A 10,952-nucleotide genomic window follows, 5' to 3' on the forward strand; every position below is an offset into this window, starting at 1 on the left:
TCGAACCCGCGACCTTCCGCTCTAACCACTACACCACGGAGGCGGTTGTTGCATAAGTAATCAAACTGTCAAATGGAATTTAAGGGTGGGTAATTTGAGATTGAATGAACCACAGGAATGGATCCAGGGGTTGATGTTGAAAGACCGAAATACTAGCCCTGAAGATATAGATGATGTCATTTTAGCTGCATACTAACAATAGACAAGTGCGAGTTCGTCACCGCCTAGAGGCTGTAGCATTCGTGGGGTGTGGAGACACGGAGAATGTCTGACTGTGAAGTACTGAGATGCGTTAGGACAGGGTTTTGGGCATCGGTGTTAAAACCTTTGGGGGTAGTGTTTGTTTACCCCATAAAAATGATGGAATGTGAGGTGCATAATTTCATCCATTGTTAATGTAGGAATGTGTTGATGGGACAAGCTGCCATGATTACAAATAAATGTATATTTTAATTAAGCTTATTCTGTTCTTTTTACAGCTATGTAATTGATGTTAAATGACTTGAACATTGATGCTGCTGTAAAATTCCTTCATTGGAAGTCAATAAACTTTCATTGGTATGATAACATTTGGTTTATTGTTATTTGGAAATGTTTGGCTCTGATGATGGGGTAAAATGAAAATGCAAATGCTAAAACAAGATCTATAAAGGATATTATTTATATAGGCGTGTATTATACATGCATGTATACGAGCATTTAATAAGCACCATTGGGCAAAAAAAACCTGGTCCAAACTGGCGATCACACCCCAGGATACTGGAATGAAGCACTGCTTCACACAAACCATAGGTCGCAAGTTGCGAAGGCATCAAATATATTCGGGTGTCAATTTCAAAATTGCAGCTTGTGCACTAGTTTTCTGTTCTGTTTTAAGAGATGACAACTGAGATTGACATTACTTGACATGGCATGGCGGCTTTCAGACAATACACGATGGCTTGTTATTGTCATGCATTAGGAAGGGATGTCCTGTCGCAACAACGGTGCTTGAACATCAACCGCACCGTTGTCAGTCGAGTTGTGAGCAAGCACGTGGCTGCCGTTGGAGTGAAAGATCTTCGAAGACTTGGAAGACCAAGGTAGACCAAGGTAGACCAGGGTAGACCAATGACAGTGACGACCGAGTCCTAATTCTGGTAAGACGGAGTCCCATGACCCATGACGAAGAATTGGGACAGCAACCTTTTGGTGCTGGCTCAGTGATGGTGTGGGGTTATGACTGCAAGTTGGATCTCATTACCGTACCTGGGGCACCCAATGGTCAACGGTATCAACAGGAAGTACTGGATACCGCCCTCGTCCCACATTTTGACAAATATTCCCTTCATACCCTTGCCGATCCGGGTTAGAATTGGTCTTCACCAACCCATTCTTGTCGTAAATGGCGACTAACAGGATCTGGCGGTTAGACTCGCTGACTTTGTAAGACACATGTCATCGCATCCCAATTGTGTAGATCGATGCTCATGATGTTGATCACTGGATTGTCTGGTCCAGACTCGATTATTTACAGCCCGCCGCCATATAGCCGGGATATTGCTGAGTGCGGCGTTAAACTACAACCAACCAAACAACCAACCAACCATACTCTTGCCAGTCGTCCGATATATTCATGAATTGCAACACCGTATCTCACCGTTCTCGAGCCGTCATCGCCCATTTGCAGAACACCGCCATTTAAACCATTACCACGACCCCGAAGGAGCACAGACATAAACCTCATCGAAAGCCTTTGCGACTGTCTTGAAGGCCAAGGTCGACCTGGAGATGGGGCGAGGGGTGGATGCACCAGGTACTGATGTGTTTAACAGCTGTGTTTTGATACAACAATCATTATTTGAGAACTGTGTGACAGATTTGTGGCGTAGTCATGGTGACCATACTTTCCGGCATTGTTGATATTCACGGTTTTGTGTATTTTTCTCAGATCACAAGTAATTTGTTACAGAATTTCAATTTCAGTATTGCCTTTGTTACAGTTTCCATTTTATTAAGCGGAATTTGGTTTTCCAAATCTTTGAAGATCTGCGTATCCTGATAAGGAAAAAATCAGACACTTTTTAAATCTTCTTGGATCCGTTTTGACAGAAAACTGTTTGCTCATTGCTGGCGTCGGACTTACAACATACGATTTGATGCAGCCTGACCGTGTATTCATGGAATTGTGTACAGAAAGAATGCTGATTCAAACACAGTGCTTCGAAAAAGAATGTTACATCATAATGCTGTCACAACTTTATGGAAAAACCATGAGACGAAGCGGACGTATAATCAGTATTATTGCCACGCAAATGTTTCGCAACCGATGCACCAGTGTTTGGGAATTTACATGATCCAGAGTCATTGGACTTTGGATGTTTTTATAACATTTAGACGAGAAAAAAACGGTAAATGGGGATGCAAGTGACACATATAAGAAGTTTCTTTGAAGACTGCAACAGGTATGACAAGTAAATCTGTTATGTAACCGTCATCTGATATAGGTCACCGAGCCATCTTTGCGTGTGGGTACAAACGTCTTCCTATTTACCATCGGTATTGTTGGCGACTTTAATGTCGACTTCTCCCTTACTGTTAAAATATCGACAACGAGTCAATTCTCACATGCCAAGAATAAGATGTCACGAAACATTTGGACGCCTGAGGACTGCAATGAACATTGACGAGACTATCAAAATCAGTTTTCTGTTTAAATAAATATTTACACTGATTTCATTTGTTACTGTACACTTCACTGTGAGTTGTAAAGATCTTGTGGAATACTAGTACTTAAAACTGATGTCCACATTTGTTGATACGTTAATTCCAGAAGAACCCAAAACACAAAAGAACAAAGCAAACAAAAACCCACTGAACGAAAATTTTATAAACATTGCGTCAAGAATAATAACTTCACAGTCTCACAATTAATTATTAACACCAGCAAAACTGCAAACATCAATATGACTTCAACGACATATTTCAGCTAATAAAAAGAACCACGAGACCCGCCCATTCTGTAATCAACCATTGAAGAACAGCAGTCAGTGGGCGTGGCCTACATATCCTAAAATTAACAAATCGATACAAATTAAGGTATCCCTATGGCAGTACAACATAGAGTGGCAGTAAAATTCAAAGGTACTACAATACAAGAGCAGTGATTAAAGCAATATGGACAGTGATGGTGATGGTGATTCTCAGTAACAGTAATCCAACTTGCAACAATAATAATGATCATCACACAATGCTGGTCTTCTGGTAACGTCATTTGAGATGAGAGGCAAGAGGTAACTCTCCTCATATACCGAAGTAATAGATGCTACAAACATGTTTCAATACTCTGTAAGACAGATGGTTGTAGAAACAGCTCCTAGCACTTTCCAGATGTTTCACATAACAATATGTACGTAATCATCTGAACATGTAACAAGCAGATAAAATCGTTGTGGTTTACACACTCAATCCATAACACAACGTTATGGCATTATACAAATATATTCATCATATACATGAAATCTCATAAACGTATATTTATAACCTTTTACGCGGAAAACAGAACCTGTATGGAGAAGAAGTGAGATAAGGTGACTTCATGTAGTCTCGTTGTCGATGAGGTGAAATGGGGTTTAATATCGTACTTGAGAATATTTCGCTCATATGACGACGTGCATGCGTGTGTATGTGTGGCTGCTTGTACTAGACCAAACTTAAGCTGCTTTTATAGTGCTAGCTCACTGAGATACCATGCCGCAGTTAAGGGTTAATACACCACTCAGACACACTATACTGACTCCGAGCCGACCAGTCCTTGTTGTACCCATTAATGCCGAGCGCCAGGCAGGGACCAACAAGTACCATTTGGTATGACGCGGTCGGGGATCGAACCTCGACCTTCCGCTCTCCGGGTGGACGCTCTAACAACTACACCACTTCGCTGTCGATGAAGTTCGTGGTGTTGTTGCGTTACTTTTGCTTGTTGCTTGTTCGCCTCCAGCCGACAGTTGGACGGTTGATGTCTGGGAGGCTATCTGTGTCCCTTCAAAATGTCTATAGACTTACACAAGGTTCTGATGGGTCGATGTTGTTCACCCCGGCATGCCACGCTTCCTCATGGTTTGTTGTTCTTGAACAACCTGCGCTGAAGGGGATGCCAGACAGGTCTCCAGTCTCCACACACTGGTCAGGAACACAGTCAGCAAATTCCAACAAGATGCTAGATTTTGAAGACCAGCGTTGTCAATGGCACTCAACCACGTTTTACCAATCACAACTGATTCAACTGACCACGTCGAACAAAACAATCGTTTTGCGATGCTGCTTTATTCATTATCATCATGACATTTAATTGATGGAATTGGTTAAATTGATGAACTAAATATCCGCTCACTAATGATGAACTGTGATTTGGTTATTGACTGTATTGACGCACAAGTTATTAATGTTAAATTCATCTTCTTTGAGACCAGTTCAAGCAGTAATATGCGTTAATACCTTTCAAATCACTCTTACGAATTGTCCGATAATTCACAGAAATGAATAAAAAGTGTAAAGCTTTCGACCGCTACGTATATATACGATATCTGGAGCGCCTGCACAGTGAGCAGAAAATTTGGTGTTCGATCCACGGCGTCAACAGGTGGAACTTATTTTCGTTTCACGTTCTGCCAGGGATCGGAGTCGGTATTCTAAACTGGCATTAGTTTGGACAAGTGCTCAGAGACACAGCAGGACGGGCACACGCACGCACCTTCGGACACACGCAAATAGGCACATATCCACGTACGACGCCAAAATCTTGACCGCGACGTCAAACCCCTTTTCATGTCACCTCATCCCCGTAACTCATCGAAGGTCGTGGGGTTAATGGGGTAGCCTAGAGGTTAAAGCGTTCGCCCCGAAAGCCCGGGTTCGATTCTCATGAAGCCTTTTCCCGTCGTGATATTGCTAAAATTCTTCTGACAGCGGCGTAGAACCATACAATCTCATCGTAACTCGTTGGGTATTTTCTATTTGTAAAGCATCCTGTGTACTTTACCGATTCGTAGAGCTCGGTGGTCAGTCAAGATGAACGACGTTGTACAGATTATCAATATATTCTGGGAACTCTCATCAAATCGGTAACATTACTTCAACAGAGTGATGGGGTGTCTTCTGTTTCTTAATAACATTGATATTTTCGGCACTTTAGGCCATCTCCTACAGATTAAAATACTCGTAACACAGAATATATGTCTCTCAGTGATTACCCCCGTGGATATTCCATCTTTCCCATGGTAGCCACAAGTGGTAACTTAATGCATAGGCGATCATGCTCGATGACGTTTATGACGGATCAACGCACCCGAACGACGTTAGTCGGTGCTCTTAATATCAGTCACTTGTTTGTATAGTTCCGACTTGATCATTTTCGTTACTCTGAAAAGCTGCATGTCAACCCACATTTCACGACCCAGACTCCAAAAAACAGCCAAAGTTGAGAAAACAGAACATCTCCTCCCAAAGAGAACGTTTTGTCATCAAATGCAACTCAATGGCTCCGTTTTAGGGGAAATTCAAAGAATCCTACTTCAAGATAATCTCCTCATGGACATAACATGAGAATCCCCACAGTGAACTGCGGAAGTACATACAGGTTAATGGTCATGTGGAGTTTAGCAGATGTGTGTATGTCTCGAGGACAATAGGGCAATGCGCCCGTGCCCAGATCCGTTGTCCTTGTGACTGCAACGCATAACTTCGACTTTGAACTCCTAAAACAGCTTCCTTATTCACCATTCGTACACTGTCTGATTTCCACATCGTCCAGCAGGGAAAGTACACTACGGCTATAAGGAACTCAAAGGGACCACAGCTTTTAGTTCGTTATAAACCTGTTCTTTATATGCATTTCGGCTGAAATAGACAGAAATTAGGGACCGTTCATAATTTATGGCTAGGGGGTTGGGGGTAGTCTGTGATGATGATTTTTATGAAGAAGCATGTACAATGTGAATGAACCCTCCCCTCTAAAATTTATGTACAAAGTAAGTGACCCCCCTGCATGTCATGTACAAAATCAATGACGCCCCTCCCCTTTCCTATAATTTTTATGCATAATTTTTTAGTATTTTTATGTACAAAATTGCTGAAACCCCCAGTACATTTGTACAAAATTGCTGACCCCATACAATAATCTAGTCTAGACGAGACAATCCAGTGATCAACAGCATGAGCATCAAAACAATTGGAAAACGATGACATGTGTCAACCAAGTCAGCGAGTCTGACCACCCGATCCCGTTAGTCGCCTCTTACGACAATCATGGATTACTGAAGACCAATTCTAACCCGGACCTTCACGGGTCCAATTTACAGAGACCAAAACAACACAGCTCGATATATCCGTCAGTTCGTCATAAGTGTCTTCGTTATAACCATAGTTCACTGTAGTATGCCAGTGTTGATGACGCATGTTCTCATGAGGCCGAAAGATCCAGATATTCCGGCATCGCTAACAGAAGTGAGTGAATGAGTATGGTTTTACGCCGTTTTTAGCAATACTCCAGCAATATCACGGCGGGGACACCAGGCTTTACACATTGCACCCATGTGGGGAATCGAACCCGGGTCTTCGACGTGACGAGCCAACGCTTTAACCACTGGGCTACCCCATCGCCCGCTAACACAAGTGTGTTGATGATTACTACTCCACAAACTCCATCCCCTGTCCAACAAAGTCAAGTCCTGTAATCTCAACCAACCCCCGCACCCTGCTAAACCATCCAAATCCAGCACAAAAAGACCCACGCATGATATAAGATGTCAAAATTAGCTCAATAAAGAATCTTCCCCTGGTCTGAACCAAGCAACGATAACCCGAATCTGACAGAAGCTAAGCCTAAACCATATTACAATTCTTTTTTTTCGATAACATGGCAGGAAATGAAAAATACGTCTCCGATATTTGTGTTTAACCAGGGATTTTCTTTTCGTTTTTTTCCCGTAAGAATGCGCATAATTTACCCTACTTTATGTTCGTTACATGATGCGACCTACTTGTGTAATATAAAACTAACACTGGCTGCGGTGAATGTTTTCATATAATATTTCTAAAATACTTGAGGGATATTTAATTTGGCATATTTCGTTTCAGAAATTAATTATAACAACATTCATTAATAATATTTTCCTTTCTCATTCGTATTGATTTAACTGACATCAATCTCTGTTATTCCGTTTCATAGTGAACACCTTATGATGAAAACATCCCTTAGACGATCTTAACCCGTGAAGAGAAACTACTACTTGAATCTCATCAGCTGATTTGCACATTTCATGGAACCCTTAAAAGAGTTTGTAAAGAATAATCTTTCTCAGAATCGATTGACAGACTTGTGTGCATGTGTTGTGGCAGAGAGAAGAGTCGCGTTTTTCAAAGCACCAGGATGTGAAATTCATTACGCTCTTGTCCGAAGAACTGTATGTGAAGATTTGCAATAGATCTGTACTAGACCGAGTCATTTGAATGACACATTAAGCTACCAGCCAATTTTATCTCGCAATAATGACAACGTAACTAAGCCGCATTTCCGTTCAAGTCTAATTTTATGAACTCATCAATAAGAGACAGGTTGGCGCCAACCTTAGTTTTTCAGAAGGAATGCCAGCAAATATTCAATTTGATTCATGTGATATTGGATCATGTCAGATGGAACATGTCGAATGTTGAATTTCAGTATGTAAGTTTTGCCCATTTGCATAAATTTGCACATCAATGAGATTGTCTGTTGCCCGACTGACGGATTTTCTTCTTTGCATAACAATGAACATCTGCATCGGTGCATTCTCAAGTACTCTCAGAACAAAAGGTCAATGGTGTAATTGTTCATGAACATAACTGACGGTTGGTTTACGATTTAAAACAGATGAATGAACTTGGTTGGTTGGTTGGTTTGCTGTTTAACGCCGCACTCGACAATATTCCAGCAATTTGGCGGCGGTCTGTAAATCATGGATCTAGACCAGGCAACCCAGTGATCAACAGCATGAGTATTGATCTACGCATTTGGGATACGATGACATGTGATATCAGCGAGCCTGACCACTCGGTCCCGTTAATGACATATGGGTTACTGAAAAACTAATAATTATTATACCCCGGATATTCACGGGTCAGATCAATGAAGACTCGTGTATCACATCAGTCTACATATTCCTTCAAAGTATACTTACCATAGATGTGAAGACATGAAGACGTCAATTACTGAACTCACGTCCCGTTTCCTAGTCGTTTACCACTTGCGGAAGAATTGTTAAGAGCTGTCCTGTAAAGTAACTAACCCTCAACGGTTTGGAGGAAACCCTTATAAATTAAAGGTAAAACACAACTTTGCAGATTCTGATACCTTTTGGTATGGACTTACAGTAACAAATTATCAAATATGCAAATTCAACTTCTAAAGTTGAAAAATAACGCGATGAAAAACCCCCGCGAAATCTGAGTCCAAACGATTCACTAAATTCACCCCAGCTGGGGTGAAAAGTGGTTTCAACAGCTGTCACTCTCCTACCCAGAGTTCCATTCGGCCAGCCAGCATAGTACCTCTGCCACAGGCCAGAAAAATGTGACGATTCGTCACATCTGACACAGTCCATTTAATGAAATGTACATATTTCTGAAACTCTTTTATTTTTGACGAGTCTACACATCTAATTAAACATCTTTGATAGAGTGGTGTAGTTTCACTGAGAAAATATCCTAAAACATGTAACACTATTTCGATTTGCGTAGCGATCCTTTGTTTACATAGGTTGTACGGCTTCACGTGCTGTCATCGAAGCCAACAGAGAGCAAACGATGCAACCAGATTGATATCTAAATATGTACTGTCATAAACCTTACTGTCGTAGTTGTGGAAGAATATATATGTAACAATGTAAAACATTGTGAAGAGCGCGCCGAGAGCTTGCCTAAGACCAGTCTCTTCTTATTATGAATATGCGACCTTGTTTACAAACAAGAGAAAAGTCCGGTCACGTGATATGCAAATTAGCCTGTGGCAGTGATGTTATGCTAAGTCATCACTGCGCCGGAGTGTGAACAGAGGCGTGTTCAGAGCGCTCGATCCTGAACGCCTGTGCACGCTCGAGCGCCCGCGCGCGCACGCGAACCATTCTCACAGCTGCCTCGCCAAGCGAACCAAGATGGCGATCATGTTTAATGTCATTCGTCACCACTCGCCCCTTTCCGTAATCTCCAAAAAGAAGATGGAGGATATTTTGTTAATGTTGTCAAATAACATGTATATGTCGCTGTGCTGCGCTGCACTGCGCTCATGGCGCATGCGCAGTGAATAGGTTTGCGCAACTTATACATAATGATAAGGATTATAAGGTCGTGAGCAGGAGTAGTCTCATCTTGGTTGTGTACACAAACAACAAAAATAATAGTTAATAATCTACTCGTTACATAAAAGAGCGTTGTTAAACACCTATCAGGCTTTACAGCATAAACAAAAGGCATTGATTTATGGCTCGTGCACCCGAGTTCGGTCTCTGTCACATTATGTAATTACACAGACAGGCATATGTGATACTTGTACACATGACATGTTATGATGTCTGTTGATTGCAAAATGTCATAAACAAAAAAAATGAGCATGTATTTACAAAACCCAACATCTCTATACACACACAAAGAGCCCTGAAAGTATGGGCAAATAAAGCAGCCAATGAAAGCCTTCGTTACACTTCAGTGCACCCCACCCGCTCTGACTGGGTTCGGTATCTTAGTAGCTAAGATCACAGTGCTCATCCGTCGAATGCATTTTCCTACTTTTAAATCAGAAATTCGACGGATCGGTACGCGACCCTTCGGGTGCTTCGTTTCGATGGAAGTAAACCCAAGTACAAAATATTGCACTTTTGATTTGCGATTGTACGCTTATAATTTTGTTTATTTGCTTTTTCATAATCAGCAATGTATATTATATGTCATGAACAAGTGATAATTGTGTTTTAATTATGTTTTTTGGTTGCATGTGACCTTTAACTTATTGCACATCTCATAACCCCCCGCCCTGATATTGCCAGACTAAGGCAAAAAGTAGCGTGGAACCATAGTCACTGACTCATTGTACATGACAAGACAAAGAGTCTGACTCAAGGAGAGTGTAGGTTTTAGAAGTGGAGGAACACTGGACCTGTATCGAGTCTTTGGCGCCTTTCTTTCCTTCATTAGAGGGGCGGTGGGGTAGTCTAGTGGTTAAAGCGTTGGTTCGTCACGCCAAAGACCCGGGTTCGAATCCCCACATGGGTACAATGAGTGAAGCCCATTTCTGGTGTCCCCCGCCGGGATATTGCTGGAATATTGCTAAAAGCGGCGTAAAACCAAACTCAGTCAGTCAGTCAGTCCTTCATTAGATACACTACAGCTGAACAAACCAAATAAAAAGGTGATTTTTACGTGCCGATCGATTTTAATATATTGACTGGAAAAGTTTCTTGAGGTGGGGGAATGTTTTATAATATCGCCGAGGGCTGACGAGTTGCCGGAACATCGCGACAGCCCAATTCCCGCCTATAGAACTGTAGGGCAGTGATGAGTTTAGGAGATATGTTTTTTTGTTTCTAAGTTGGTTTTTAGTTAGTTTGTCTTATTGTCTGACTGTCACTCCAGCTAAAGTAAAAAGAGGAATTATTTCAAGAAGAACATACACTCAATGTATTGATTAAATTTACGGTCAAAACGAAATAACAAAAAATGACAGTTGGACGTTTTTATCGTTAAAAAGAGTCCGAGAAAACGAAGGCAGTTCGTGAAACCATAGTTTGTGATATCTGAATAGATTGACCTGAATTTGCTGATCGAATCTAGTTTAAAAAGTGCGTTCCACGGGACCATCTCCTTTACACATTGCTTCAGTTTCAGGTAGCAGTGTTTAACACAGAGCATCTGCTTGGAGTAGGGTTCATGTTGTCTCAGTGAGT

Source organism: Haliotis rubra, unplaced genomic scaffold, assembly GCF_003918875.1.
Source record: "Haliotis rubra isolate DU_JTF1 unplaced genomic scaffold, ASM391887v1 Scf59, whole genome shotgun sequence".
NCBI lineage: Eukaryota > Metazoa > Mollusca > Gastropoda > Lepetellida > Haliotidae > Haliotis > Haliotis rubra.